This window comes from Poecilia reticulata, linkage group LG9, assembly GCF_000633615.1.
Source record: "Poecilia reticulata strain Guanapo linkage group LG9, Guppy_female_1.0+MT, whole genome shotgun sequence".
In the NCBI taxonomy this organism is placed as follows: domain Eukaryota; kingdom Metazoa; phylum Chordata; class Actinopteri; order Cyprinodontiformes; family Poeciliidae; genus Poecilia; species Poecilia reticulata.
In genome coordinates this window covers 3,983,538-3,999,195 of record NC_024339.1, presented here as the reverse complement: position 1 = coordinate 3,999,195, position 15,658 = coordinate 3,983,538, and the positions used below count along the sequence as shown (strand labels likewise).

Sequence of the window (15,658 nt, the reverse complement as noted above, 5' to 3'; positions counted from 1 at the left end):
AAATGTTATGATTAGAAGGTTAAGTTTCTTTTACTTTGTTTTCCTGCTATTGTAGACTTGGCAGTAGAAAATTGATAACATAAGAATAACAACTTCATATTCCTTTCAACAGTTTACACTTGATTCTGCTGTGGTGCCACAGGCTTTCAGCTGGGAAAGCCCTGTGAATCACATGGTGGGACTTCTGCTTCAAACTGCTCACTACAGTATACTATAGCCTCTGTCATGCACCAGTTCACTGCAGACCTGGCACCCACCAAGGACCCTACATGGATGTCTTCTTAAGTTGTAAACCCTGAGTACATAATGTTGAAATAAAATTTATATGCCTTTTGTAAATACATTTTCTCTATTAATGACTTAAATTGTTAACCGTGTTAACTATGCTTGTGTAATGTAGTGTGTATATATATATATATATATATATATATATAGAGAGAGAGAGAGAGAGAGAGAGAGTAAAGTGTTTAATATAATTAATAAATATTACATAGATGTTTGCAAGAAATTACCACACACCTTATTTTTGTTCTACAATGGCAGCTTTAATTTTAGCCTTTCCTCTCCTCCACATACTTCGTTGCCAGATGTGTAAAATTTACAATAAGATGCAATTTAAATGTAAAAGTTGCACATATGTAGATTAGTCAAGAGAAGCTATTTACAATAGTTTTTACAGAACTCTACACAACATCAATTCATTTATTAATATACATATAGATATTAATTACAGGATAGATACACAAAGATTTCATTTCTAACACTGCTGCTTGCAGTAGTGAGAGTTCATCCAAGAAGTGTGACTTGCAGGAGCAGGGAGGCTCTGTACTGGTTTGTCTCCTTTGAAATCAAGAGGCCCATGATAGGTTGAAGTTAGGCAGCAGATGTACCACAGCTGATTGACTGAACCTGCCAAGGACAGAAACAAGACCATCCCAGCTCAGATATGGTAGGTTGTTAGGTTGGCTACTGTTGAGAAAGATGGACAGCAAAACAAAAGGAGAAATTATGAATCACATCAGAATATGTAAATTATTTCCCAGATAGCACTTAAGTCAATATTTAAAATACTTTTCTAAACAACAGTGTTGGAAGATGTCAGTGATTTTCGTGAAACATGTAACAATACAGCACTGACAGGCAGCGGTGTATGTGTATGTTTCCTAACTGTGGCTAAAGCTGCTACTAACTGGTTTACTCTCCGATCGGAGGCTGGTTCCTTTAAATACAGTTGGAGAATGGTGAATTGACAATGACTAATAATGGGTATTGTTAAGAAAACAAATTTGAAATATGCTAGTTTTGAAATTTAACATGACTTGATTGAAATAGCCTAATTATAGTTTTAAAATTAATAACTTATTCTGGCCTATTGACTTTATTTTACCTGTAGTTAAAGCAGATTGTTTGCCAAGATCTTTGATCTGCCCTTTCTCGGTCTGGGAAAGCAATCAGTAGAAGTTCCAGTTTTTCACACTGATCTGCGAAAGCCATAAAACAGCAGGATTTCAGGAGAAGCTCTGCTTCCACCTTATTTAGATAATGGTGACAACTGGTGTTTGTGAACAAATTGCAGGGAGTTTCTAACTTTAAAAAGGGTCAGAGACAGGTCCTGGTTAACTACACTACAGTACTTGCATTGTTTTAGGCTAAAATTACATGGAAAGATTAATTACAAGACGCCTAAGGAAATTCAAATATTTTGTTTTATTATCGACATCTTAAAATTGTCCAATTTTACTCACAACTTTAGGAACTTTACATAAATTATCAGTTTACATATCAAAAGTGAACACATGAACATGAAAATTTAAGTGTGACAATAAAACATGAAAGTGTGGATCAACGACAGAACATTCCCGTTCACTGCACCTTACAGGAACCTACAAAAAAGAACAATAGAGCAATTAAACAGAGAAAGTGTTTGTATTTAAAAAGAAAATAAAATAAAAAAAAGAATACTTACAATTTTAAGACGTGGACTCACCATGTATGTGACATCATAAGAAATGATGATGATTGGGATCGGATGCCTGGAGTGGAAAAACATTTCTGGGTGTCTTCTTTGCCTGTTTATGTTAGAAGTAGAAAAAAATAGTCGGCAATGTCATAGAATCAGTTGATGTTGGCATTAACTATGAAGCTGTTTTAAGTGTGGACTTAAGGAGACAAATTACCTTAAAATCTTTCCATCCATGATCTGAACACACTGATCCTTGCAGGGTGGTGAGGGGGGCTGGTGGTGCCCATCTCCAGCAGCCATCAAATGAGGCAGGGTTCACCCTGGACAGGTCACCACTCCATCACAGGGCCCTGAAAGTCAACAACAAATAAAAAAATGAAAGATAAATGTTAGATTAACAAGAAGAGAAAAATTCTTCCCAGTTACCTTTAAATCAAATCATGTTTATTAAGCACTTAGTGTTGATAACACAGCAGTTTTTGTTGAAAATGTAGCTAGCTCCTCATTGAAAAAATAAACTTACATCATGAAGACAATGTGGAGGTTCATCCTTAGAGCTGGTTGGTGATCTGGTGGAGTCAGAGCTTCTTCTGAGACAGGAAAGTCTTTAGGTTTCCCAACACCTGATTTCTCTGGCTTCTTCTTTCATCTTCTTTGGCTTAGTTAGACTGCAAACATATGTTGAAGATGAAATCATTGATGAACGAGTTATAACAACAACCTCACAATATCAAAGTGTCTGTGTCTTATGGAGCTCAATTAAAACCAGGTTAGTTTATGAATTAAAGTATAAGTCGAAACAAACAATCTCCGTGTAGTTATAACATGAAGCTGAATGATTGCTATAGTAATAATCATACAAGTCACAATAAAATTGGTAAAATAATTATTTAAGAAACCAACGTAAGTTATATATCTTTACTGCACTGTTTATAATTAAATGAAGATTAATAAGCAAACTTACCACCAGCTAGCAACACTTAGCAGCCTTCGTCCTCTCGGGCTCCATTTGTGACACACATTTCATTTCCATCAGTTGTTGTCCCGTTGTGTTGTCGTCTAACTCGGACTAGGACGTCACCAGCTTGAATTTACCAAAATTAGTAACCCTTGTCAAGGCCCTCTCTACCTTTAAGGCCATATTATGCTTGTAAAAATGGCAAATTTGAACAGTGACTGTTATCTTCCCTGCATTCAAGTTTTTTCTTCTCTTTGTGGCGTTTTTTAAATAAATGAAAGTGTGCCTGGTCTGGAGTATGAACTGGAGCTAATGCCGTTGATTACAAGGTTTTACATCACACATCTGAAAATTGATTGGGTACTTTCTTAAAAATTACATTATGATTATCCTTTTTTTTATTGTATGCAATTTTAATAAATAGTAAAAGATTATTAAGGCACTTAAAAATTCATACTTATTCATATTTTGTTCAATTAAAGTATACTTTTATTTAATATATTAAATGTGTATTTTGGTACAATTATGTTTAAGTGTGTTTAAAGTACTAATTTCGAAATTGGTACAAGTGTATTTTTAGTATACTTCAGATATAGGTAGTATACTTAATGATTAGTATACTTAAAGTGTATTGTCTCAAATTTAAGTATGTTTGAAGTATACTTTTTTTTCACCTGGGGTAACGTGTAACGCAACACTTTTGTAGAAATGTAGTGAAGTAGAAAGTACAGATACTTACTGTAAAATGTAGTGGAGTAAAAGTAGAAAGTATCCATTATTAAATCTACTTAAGTAAAGTACAGATACATGAAAATTTTACTTAAGTACAGTAACAAAGTACAAGTACTTCGTTACTTCCCACCACTGCATTTGACTGGTGCACATGTAGTGGTTGATAAAAGGTCATTATATGTTTTTTGATTTTTCTCTGCCTTAGTATATAAAACAAAACACAGAAAACAATCTTGCTATAAAAACTTCCCTTAACAAAAAGTAAATATGCAGGAGGCAGCAGACACGTTTTCTTTTTTTTTTTTTTAAGGTTAACCTGAAACCTTGTGATAAAGTTTTGTGCTTAGAAACAGTTATATACAGTTGCGGAATAGCAACCAAAATGGAGTCCGACAAAACCCACTAGTCCATCAACTTGAGCACTTGATGTTCCAAGCACACAGCAGAACCTCGGTGATCGGCAGCAGCTGATCTAGGCATCCGGGTCACGGCACCATATGTAGCGGTTGACAAAAGGTCGGAAGAATCACACCGGGATCAGGAATCAGGATAATTTTATTCCTGTTCAAAACAAGAACATTTTTACTCCAGCAGCTCCTGGGCTTCAACTTCCTCACACACACCTCTCCTCAGCGCAGCTTGGCGCGAACTGACACAGAAATACATTAAACAAAACCAAAATTCTGAGGTTCATTAACATTAAAATAAATCTATAGTCATACAAAACAATTAAAATAAAACCTAAACAGAAATAATCTATCCTATAATTACAATTTTCCACCATAACATAGAAATATACTAAATACATTAATTTAACATCTAAATAAAATTTTAAACAACACACATACCAGTTCAAAACAAGAAAATTTTTACTCCAGCTGCTCCTGGGCTTCAACTTCCTCGCACATACCTTAACCAACCAAAAAAAACCCACAAAATAATCACTTTGGCAAGGAAAACTTAATAGACGTTACAAACGTGGGAATTAAATGCCCAGTGAGGTGCTGCTCTAAACATAAAAGAATTAAACAATAATATATTTATATAAAAACTTATGAGTTTACATGCTTTAGAACATTTTCAATATTTTAATACGCAAACAGAAGAACGCTTACCTCTCCTCAGCGCAGTTTGGCGTGAACTGAGGAGGGCAGCGGGAACACACAGGATACAACGCAAAAACAGGAAGTAAGAAAATTAAAGCTTCCCCACCAAAATAAAATACAGTTAAAAAACAAACGAAAACAAATGTTCATTGACGAGGATGGATTTTTACACACTAGGAACAAAAAAATAAAAGTAATATAAAACAGAAACAATATATAACAGACATGTCAATTCAAAGAAAATTAGTTTTGAGAAGGTTCATGAAGAAAATTAAATCACTGCTACACACATGCGAGGAAATGATGAACTTTTTGTGTAAAGTCTATCGCAGAGGCAAAATTAATCAATAAAAGAATCCTTTTTGAATATCATCTCATGGGCACTGAACTAAATGTGTCTTTCTGACCGGGAGCTGGCAGCGTGTTGAAGAGTAATGAACCGATGCTTTGGAGCGTTTCAAAAACTTTGGCAGAAATGACGCGTTTAATTTCAGTCTCTTACATACAGAACAGAGAAAACTAAAGAGAATTCAATGTTGAATCCATTTATAGTCTAAACAGAGGAGCCGGCAGTTTATCTCAAGGACATAAATAAAGGTGCACAAGTTATTTAGATCGTAACGTGCAGTGCGCTGCTGCGGCTGCACAACTAATGCGGATGTGGCTCCGCCGCTGCAAAGAGTTAAACTTAACTCATCCTGCGGTTTTAACAAATGGAGCTGAAGACGTTACCGTCCCGCACCTAAAAGGAGAGCGGCGCTCAGAAGCGCGGCAGAGTAACATCTGTCTGTTTCGGGGAAGTGAAACCACGCAAAAAAAAAATCTTCGTTAAAGCGCCGCACAGGGTAAAAAGAAAAGTTCAATGGATCGGTTTGGTTCAGGCAGATCCAACTACCCGATGAACTAGCGCAGATTTCTCTGCCGATGCGAACCAGGAGGAATTTGTGAAGCTTTGCATTCAGACCCCAGCAGGTGAAGTGCTGGTAATTTAAGGGGAGTCGTTTAATTTATTATAAGTTATTGGGGCCACAGTCAGTGGTTTTTGTCACTATGGAGAAAACGTTAGATAAATGTATCTGTGTGATGGGATCTGGATTCACGATTCAACTGGGTGATTATTAACTAAACCGCATAAAAATGCAGCTAAATAGCTGCCGATTTTTTTTTTATCCTGTCGGTCAAAATGATGGCAAACAAAAAAAGTCTAGCACGACCTCTGAGTTATGTAGACAATTTATTCCTCCTTTGATTGTGTCGTGCAGCCATTTATGTTCCTTTCCCATTTGTATTTTATAATGGTCATATAAAGTTTGTTTTAATCTCAATATTACTTGTGTCAAATATAATTTCTCTCATAATTTGTTTGGAATATTTCTTTTTTGTAGGCCATGAAAAAAATACAGGCTCAACTGCTATCAATTAGTTTTATTTGCAAGTTGGGTAAAAATCTAAACTGTGCCATTTCAGTCCCATTAGGTCCTAACAAATTGCTCACCCATCCCTTTATTTTTTCTTTAGTTTGACATATCTTTCTGTGTATGTCTTGTAAGGGGATACATCCTGAACCTGTCAGCAAGGTGGTTGTGCGGAAGCCCAAAACTATGGGGAAAAGATATCTGCACTCCACATTTTACAGAGCTTACACAGGTGTAACTTTTGGTTGATTTTTTTAAACCTTTCTTTTTTCAAAACTTATGATTCTTATGATTTTGTCACTGATGTTTGTAGGACCACTTCCAGATCCCGACATCCTGGCATCAGGAGGAAACCTACGCCAGCTGGAGTCCCAACCACTTATTGTACACAACCCCGTATACCACAGGGCTCACCAATGCCTTATCAGTGCCCACCTGGGAAGTCCTCTGGTTGCATCATTCATGCAACCAGAGGCCTTCATGTGTCTGGATCCAGAGGACATGGATCCAGACTTCTCTTCTCTTCCCTTTGATGCTGCATAGTCTTCCGTATATGTGTTTTGTGCCCACACTCGGTCAACTTATGCATTTTCAGTCTCTGCAAGTGTCACTAGAAATATCTTATGAAATAGAGACCCGTACAAAAGGGCAGTCCACGGGTACAACTTTGACAACCGAGACTTACTGCTAGCCATTTCCGTGATGCTTGCAGAGGAAGTGCAGAGGAGGAGTCTGCTGCCACAGCACTGGCAGCTCGGATGATCACTAGACAAACTACCGCCATTTTTAAAATCAAACATACATTGCACTTATTGCAAATAAAGCACAGTAGTTTTAAATTTGGATGTAATGCTAAAATAAATATGTCAGTCCAAGTAGGGTAAAATCTACAGCCTATGGCCAATTTCACATCTCAGTTATAATAAAAATATGTTGCGTGAATCAAGCTTGCCAGAATCACTAACCAAGACACAAAATACTGTGTTGCATTACCATCCAGAAACAATGTTAACTACCCAACTGAGTGTTATGTTCAGGGTCCTTAGAATTGTAATTTTTTTTATTTTTACAGAAATTTCTGAACAATAGCAAAATTACCAGATTTTGATTTGTTTTTCTACTAAAACTATACCACTTGGAAATGGGTTCTGTGCATCATGCTACCATCACACCGCAATTTTAAGAGTTATAACAAAAAACCCCAGTAAACTTAATGCACTGACTGCGGTAAACAATCTATTTATTGTCAATATAATTTATCAACATAGATGACTTCAAATCACCCATACCTGTCAAGTTTTGGATTTGAGAATATGGGAATTGTCAATGTCTGGTGCCAATTTCAGAGGAGGGGGGAGTAAAACTAACATAAGAGCAGTGGGAGGGGGAAATACTAATAGGAAAATACTAATGGCGGAGCACGGTGGGAAAGGGGTAGGATTGCCACCTTTCAGAAATCAAAATAAGGGAAGCTCACCATTGCATGTTGCCATACTCTTATGGGGTGGGATGTCTGCTGCAGTGATAGACATTATTTTATCCATCCCTCCATTTTCTTGCACCCTTGTCCCTCAGTGGGGTCGGGAGGGTTGCTGGTGCCCATCTCCAGCTAACGTTTCGGGCGAGACGCGGGGTACACACTGGACATGTCGCCAGTCTGTCGCAGGGCAACACAGAGACACACAGGACAAACAACCATGCACACACACACTCACACCTAGGGACAATTTAGATAAACCAATTAACCTGACAGTCATGTTTTTGGACTGTGGGAGGAAACCGGAGTACCTGGAGAAAACCCACGCATGCACAGGGAGAACATGCAAACTCCATGCAGAAAGACCCCAGGCCGGGAATCGAACCCAGAACCTTCTTGCTGAAAGGCAACAGCTCTACCAACTGTGCCACTGTGCAGCCCACATTATTTTATGCCAGTGTTTTTTGTTTTTAAAAAATAATCCATAGACCAATCGTTAATGCATGCCACTAGGTTAGAGTACCCCAAAATTGTACTCTAGTCAGAGTAGCATACGTTAACCATGTTTAATTAAGCAAGTGTAAAAAGTATTTGGTAAACTATTCAAGTACTGAAATACTTGAAACACCTGATTTAATATTCAAAATGTGTCCTCAGACAGCCAAAAGTATAAAAGTTATGTGAACATTCTGGTATTTTAATGAGTATTACCAGAATATTTATACAAAAAAGGAGTTAGGCTTGGAGGCTGGTTCTAGACCAAATATACCACATGGTCCATGTGGTATATTTGGGCCATGTGGTTAGTGTTTTTTAATGGCAACACTTTAAAAAAAATATTAAGAAAAAAAAGAAATGAAAAAACACAGCAATATTTCATCTTTTGATATGTTAAGTGAGCCAAAGAGCCACTTGTGTCTCCAGAGATACAGGTTGCAGGTCCCTGGCAGATGGAACACGTGATCCTATGTCCTTACAGCAGCCAAAAGTGCAGCACTATAATGTTTAATTCATTGTTTAAGTAAATTTGTGAAGGTTAAAAAAATCCACCACTGAGTACTAAGATAATATATTTATTTAGTATAATTTCATAGGCACCCCGATGGCCCCCATCTAGAACTGCCCCTGGGCTGCAAGTCTATGTCTGGTGCATTAATAATACATTAAATGACCACTAAATTTGTAAAATATAAAATTTCAAAATAAAGCATACAGAAAGATTTGTTGTTTAAAAAATCAGTTGTATTATTTTAGCTGATATTATTATACATTAAATAAACAAATAATCAAAGCAATATAGTCGACTAAAAGCACAATAAGAAACTTATCCATCCATCCATCCATTTTCTGCCGCTTATCGGGGGTCGGGTCGCGGGGGCAGCAGCTTCAGAAGGGAGTTGTAGCACCGGTATCACACCGCTAGTCGCGCCACTGGACCAGTTCTAGGCTCTAAGGAGTGGGGAAGCAAGAATAACAACACCAGAGACCGCTGCTTTAAATGAAAAAAAAAACCCCGGCTATTTACTGAATGCAAAACACACACATAAAATACAATATATGAAATCCCCCCCCCAAAAAAGAAACGGAAAGTATATCACTCCTTCTTTTTACTTTTTAGTTCTCCTAGTCTATTTTAATAAAACTAATCTAGTTTAGTTAGACCAGTCTCTTTTCCTAGGTTACACCTATTTTAGGATTCCTATTTTTCTTTCTGAGTTAACTCGTTTTCTTGTCTTTTACAGGTAAGGAAATACCTTCAAACACAATTAAATCAAAGTGGACCACAAATATTCAAATCACATTCAGAAACATAACATATGAAAATCAAAGTATGGCACTTTAAATTCAGGTTCAAATCCAAATGTAAGTTCAGGTACTCAGTTCAGCGAAAAGCTTCAGTTTGATTCAGTCCAGAGGAAAWAAATAATAATTCAATCAGTTCTTAATCCTGTTCAGTTCGGTTTGAACTAGTTCCYGATATTCCTACCGCTCCGGCAGCGAATTACCACACGCAGGAGAGTCCCTCCTTGATACGATGGAGAAGATGAATTGAAGGTCTAGGTCTGGCTCGCCATCTTGAATCCCGTCTGTGAATGTCCACTGGCACCAATCCTCGCTCCGACCGAGCTTCCAACCGAACAAAAAAACCTGACCTGTGTAACAGGCCACAAACACGACAAAACTCTTTTTAAATCCTCAAATTATACAAATAAATTCTTCATAAACCCAATATATTAACCGTATAACAGTTTATGATAGAGCATTTCTTTGCAACAGCTACGTTTTTAGCCTTAGCTCTCCGCCAAAAGGAAAAGTACAACACAGTGAAAATGTAAGAAAATAAACACAAAACTCACCAAAACCAAAGTAAGTTAGTTCACATAAAATCCCCGTCAGTTTCCGACCAGGTAATTTATATTTTCTCAACTATAATATTAACTTTTTCCGTTAATTAATCACTGCTCTTTTCCTACGATTCCTCCTCTGCTCTCTCCCTCAGGTTTGTGCTCTGCAACGTCACCCAGGCGCCGCGTCAGTGACGCTGGTTCCTTAAAGGAGCAGCAACGTTATTTTCTGTCCAGACTTTTAATCAACTATTTATTCYTATTTATGTCAGATTTTAACGTGGGTTACAGAGGCCCAGACTTCCCTCTCCCCAGCCACTTCTTACAGCTCCTCCGGGGGTATTGGAATACCCCCGGAGTTCCCAGGCCAGCCGAGAAACATAGTCCCTCCAGCATGTCCTGGGTCTTCCCCGAGGCCTCCTCCCGGTGGGACGTGCCCGGAACACCTCACCAGGGAAGGCGTCCAGGAGGCATCCTTATCAGATGCCCGAGCCACCTCAACTGGCTCCTCCTCTCCTATGAAACTTAATCATAGCAAAATGTTCTGTACCATATTGGCCTCATGAAATAATTGAGGGATGAAGAGACACTGATGTCTGGTTCTTTAGGCTCTAATGTGTCTGCAGTGTTCCTCTCCTGATCCATTCTATCTGATACATACAGCAGCACACTGCGCCACGGTAGAAATTTTTTAAAAAATTGCCTGTGTTTATCCTCACTAACATTATTCAGCCTGGGATTTGCACCCTCACTCTCACGTCTGTATCTTTATGAGAGGTTTTCCTTCTAAGGATGGTGGAGTATCGGATCAAGGATGTTTTAAAAAGATGCGGGTTGATAGCAGCTCACCGCGGCTGCGTACTGTCCATCTCTAGGCAATCGTGACGGTGTCAGTGTTGGTCCGTACCTTTCTTGGGGGTCCTTTCGCTCCCGTCACAACAATTTAGTTGACCTTAATATTTCCTGTGTTTTATTTTTGGTCATTATTTTTACACTTAGTGTTAATATGTGTGTGATAGGTGTGTCTATCGGACATTTATGGAAATACGTAACAAATCGCGTCCCGCAACAATTGACAGCCACCTAGTATCGCCACATTTTTGGCGTTGTACGGGACGATTCCGTATTTTACGGGACGGGTGGCAACCCTAGAAAGGGGTCTAAAAAAATGGTAGTTTCTCGTATGAATACCAGCCATCCTGTGATGGAACTGAGCCCATTTCTTCATTATGATGGGGACAGAGAGAAACCTTCTTCCCTGAGTTCAAGTCCAGAACCCCTCCTGCCCGGACTTTTTAAATCTTGTAATTTTGACTGGTTGTGCTGCAGGTTGCACACATACATACGAAGTGTGGAAAAACTGAGGTACTGTTAATACAGAATAAGTGAAATGAATTAATGGGGCCTACTTTATAAATAATGTGTTTTAAATTTTAGACTTTGGGTCAAATATCAAGTCTTTTTAAGTAAACAGCTTCTAGCCAAATCAAGTCCCAACTTGAGGACCAAGTCAATGGTGTAAAAGTCAAAGTCATGTCCAATTCTTTGAAAATTTTTTCTAAGTCAAGTCTAAAGGCTTAATTTTAATGAGTTGAGTTTGACTCGAGTCCAAGTCACGTGACTCGAGTCCCCATCTCTGATATATCCAACCTAAAATGAAAGCAATAGTCTCTTATCTAATGAGAAGTGGAGATGTTTAATAAATGTGATTGACCACGCAAAATCCATAAACAAGTCTAGGGTGTTCTGAGTTCTGAAAATGTAAGTTATAAGCTTTCCAAAGATATCCAATGCTTGGAAATAAAAAAAAATACTCATTCTTCATACAAGTGTTTGTGTGTGTTTACATCATTTGTAATTTAGAAGCACAATAGAAGAAAAATAAATTGATTTGAATTAGTTTGGTAGAAACAAAACTACTTTTCTGCAGGAACAAACATAAAAATTCACCCATTTCTATCAATTGTATTTATCTATTGTTTTATTTGCAAATAAATAATTTTTAATCAAATGAAAATAGCTGTTGTAACCTGGCTTTCTGCCACTCATTCATTATTTTTAATCACCCATCCTTTGGTAGGCTAACTTCATGTATCGCACTTTGAGCTCAAGTCACTGCAGATAAACGGTTGTTTAAATTAAGTACCTTGCGGGCGACTAAGGGGTGCCCATGGACCACTGGTCCATGGGGTCCGCAGTTTGAGAAAGACTGTTCTAGATTCATTAAATTGTATTTCTACCGATGGTAGGTGTAAACTAAAAACTGAACTTAAATCAAAATATAGTTTTACGGGTCTCTCACAATGAAGGAAAAAAGTTCAGTTAAATTCAAATAATTTAAATGACAAAATGCAAGTGGTGTACCATGAGAGCAATTGTTTACATTTCACTAATATGTCAGAATTAGAAAAAATCCCATCTGCTACATTCTAATGTGGCACAAAACACCAGGTTTACTCTTTGTAAAGACTACGGCTGTTGGTGATATTTTTAATTCAGTAGTTAGGTATGAAACAACATTGTAACTACTTCAATTTTCCTTCCACACTCCAAATGAGAATCTAAAGGAAAATACAATGTGCAAACCCAGATAAATGCATTGGAAAATTAGATAATAAAGTTATATGAATATCTTGCCATCTTTTTAGCCAATGTAATGTGCCGGTGTGATTTTCCTCAGTCCTTCAGTCAACATTCTGTGTGCTGCCTCATCAGTGCATGTCTTTTTACCCTGCCTACTCACAGCTGCCTGAATCTTAAAGAGTATTGCTGCAACAAGTGAGCAGGATGCCATGCCAGCCATGCAGGTGCAATGTTCAAACTCCAACTTCCAATTTACGTGAAGAGCAGCCCAGGGCTTAAGGAAAACAACATATACAACAGGGGTTTGTTCAAAGAAATGGATATTCAATGCACCTTTCAGGGGGATCCTAACTTAATGAAATTAAATTAGCGAAATAATTTTAAAACTTGCCCTGTGATGATGGACTGGCGACCTATCCAGGGTGTACCTCAACTCTTGCCCATTGACCGCTGGAGATAGGCACCAGCACCCTTTGCGATCCCACTCGAGATAAGCGTGTTAGATAATTGATGGTTGAATGGAATATCAAAACTTAATGTTTTAGAGAGCTGGGAAAGTCCTATGAACTCCTCCACCACAATATCATCTCAAACTAAGAACTCAACATGTGAAGATGTATGTTTCAAGGCACCCCTGGAACTTAATACTAGAAATAATGAAATTTAGAGCTCACTTTCTTTAGTGTGAAAATTTTAAGTAGGTTAAATATAGATAGTATTAAATCTAAGCTCAACTGTGTTTAAGAGTTGAGATAAAACAGAGAGCGAGCAAGAAACAAAAAGGCTATGTTGACCAACCAAAACTCTATCTGAACAACAGGAATTTCTTTTCAGTGTGGCAATATATACTTTTACAGCTGCACTTTTGCCCGGGAAAGGACAAAGCTGATCCAAACTCAGGCCTCCAGGCTAAACGCAGGTTTTTAATGGCTATTTTAGACTCATCATAAATAACATGATAATATTGTCATACCTGTTTCCTTTTTATTCATCGTGCTTGTGTATATGTGTTTACTTTATGTCCCTTTGTGGATACATGTTTGTGCCAGATTATGTGTATGCTTATGAGTGTGTCTCTTTGGATGCTGTTGCCTGGCTTGTGCTTTAACAAGATATGACACCCAGTCTATTTCAATCAGTGTTACAACTTCACCACTGAAATCTGAGGGGCTACCTTGAATAACACAAACATTTTGCTTTATTGTTTTTTGGAGTTTTTATGTCTGTGTAGAGGTGTGTCTTTGTGTGCTTATGTGCTAGATTTGTCTTCATAAATGGGTTAGAAAATATTGCCTCTTTCACACAGCCTCCAAAACTAAATCAAATATTTAATGTTGCATTTAGAGTAAATCAGGCAGGCGGAGAAACAGGCAGCTGTTCCCTTGTGGCCTAAATGTGGAGTCACAGGAGAATACCCATATGAGCTGCTCTCTGCTAAATGCACTCTCATATTAATATTTTAAAACCATCCATAATGCTTCAGGAAAGAGGAGAGATCGAGAAGGAGCATAAAGAGATATACATCAATTTGCCAGTCTTTCCCCCACCATCCTCAAATAGAGAAATATTTAGCCATTAGATGAAACAGTTGGACTTCTCTGATGCATACTAACTATTACCCCCTTTTTGTGGCTCACTAACACAAAATGCACAAACAGGCATCAGCTGGCAGAAAGGCAAAGAAATCCTGACCTGATGCTCATGCTATCAGAAAGCACAAACTCTGGTTTGAACTGATGTGTGTGTGCGTGTGTATGAACAGCCGAGAGTGTGGAGAATTATCCTTTCTCCATTTAGGTTCTTGATGTATGAGGTTGAAGAGTCAGTCACTTGAATTCATGAATTCCATTTATTAAGACTAAAATGCAGTGCTGATCCATTGTCATATTCTCCTTGAAGGAAACTACAGCAAAATGGCACCTAACAAGTAACCCTAACCCCCCTAAGTTGTTAGCCTCTATCCAAACTAAGAGGGTATTTCCTTGTGTGTCATTCCCCTTAACTTTAACTTTGTGTGCATGTGCACTACATGGGAGTGTGTAGACAGTGTATCAAAAAGTAGTATACCCTTCACATTTCTGAAGATATTGAAGTATATCTTTTCATGGGACAATACTGACAAAATGTCTCTTTAACACAATGAAAAATAGTCTGTGTGCAGCTTATATAACAGTGTAAATTTGTTCTTCCCTCAAAATAACTCTATTTGTAGCCATTAATGTCTAAACCACTGGAAACAAAAGTGAGTACACCCCTAAGAGACTACACCCATAAATGTCCAAATTGAGCACTGCTTGTCATTTTCCCTGTCATGTGATGAGTTAGTGTTACTAGGTCTAAGGTGTGCATAGGGAGTAGGTGTGTTCAATTTTTAGTATAGCTCTCACACTCTCTCATACTTGTTACTGACAGTTCCAACATGGCACCTCATGGCAAAGAACTCTCTGAAGATCTTAAAAGACGAATTGTTGCATTACATGAAGATGGCCAAGGCTACAAGAGAATTGCTAACACCCTGAAACTCAGCTGCAGCAGAGTGGCCAAGATCATACAGCATTTTTAGCTGGGTCCACTCAGAACAGATCTTGCGTTGGTCATCCAAAGAAGCTCAGTGCACGTGTTCTGCATCACATCCAAATGCTGTCTTGGAAAGATAGGCGCGGGAGTGCTGTACTATGACAAAAATAATGTTAATTATATATATATATATATATATATATGGATATATATGGATAATGCTTAGAGGATATATATGGTGTTGGTAGGGATCGTTCTCAATGCTGCATTCACATCTTCAATGAGACTTTCTGATGGTACTTCACTCAGCCGTTGTAATTGGCGTCGGGGTCGTCTGGTGTTCATTCGGGCCATGATTCTCTCTCTCAGGTCAGKTGCTGCCTCGTTCAGCTCAGATGGTTSRTTCATTACTGGGGCTACATACCCAGTCTCTGGGYGGGGAGTTGTAGTTGACTCCCTTCTGACCTTGCATCCTGGCTCCTTCCCGTAGCACTTGTGTCGTACCTCGTCCTCCCACAGTCTTTGCATGTAGCCTCTCTGACTAGGATTACTTGAGTAGTAG

The 15,658-nt window shown here is 38.1% G+C and overlaps 1 protein-coding gene and 1 long non-coding RNA gene across 2 annotated transcripts in view; one reads left to right on the top strand and one right to left on the bottom strand.

Moving 5' to 3' along the window:
• zbtb26 (zinc finger and BTB domain containing 26) overlaps positions 1-15,658 on the top strand; it is a 1,115,122-nt gene that overhangs the window by 341,441 nt on the left and 758,023 nt on the right. The window lies entirely within an intron of this gene.
• On the bottom strand, positions 9,418-10,425 carry LOC103469639 (uncharacterized). Its single transcript, XR_534381.2, has 2 exons — positions 10,009-10,425; positions 9,418-9,804 (listed from the first exon to the last, which is right to left on the bottom strand). It is a non-coding gene; the product is annotated as an uncharacterized LOC103469639 (long non-coding RNA).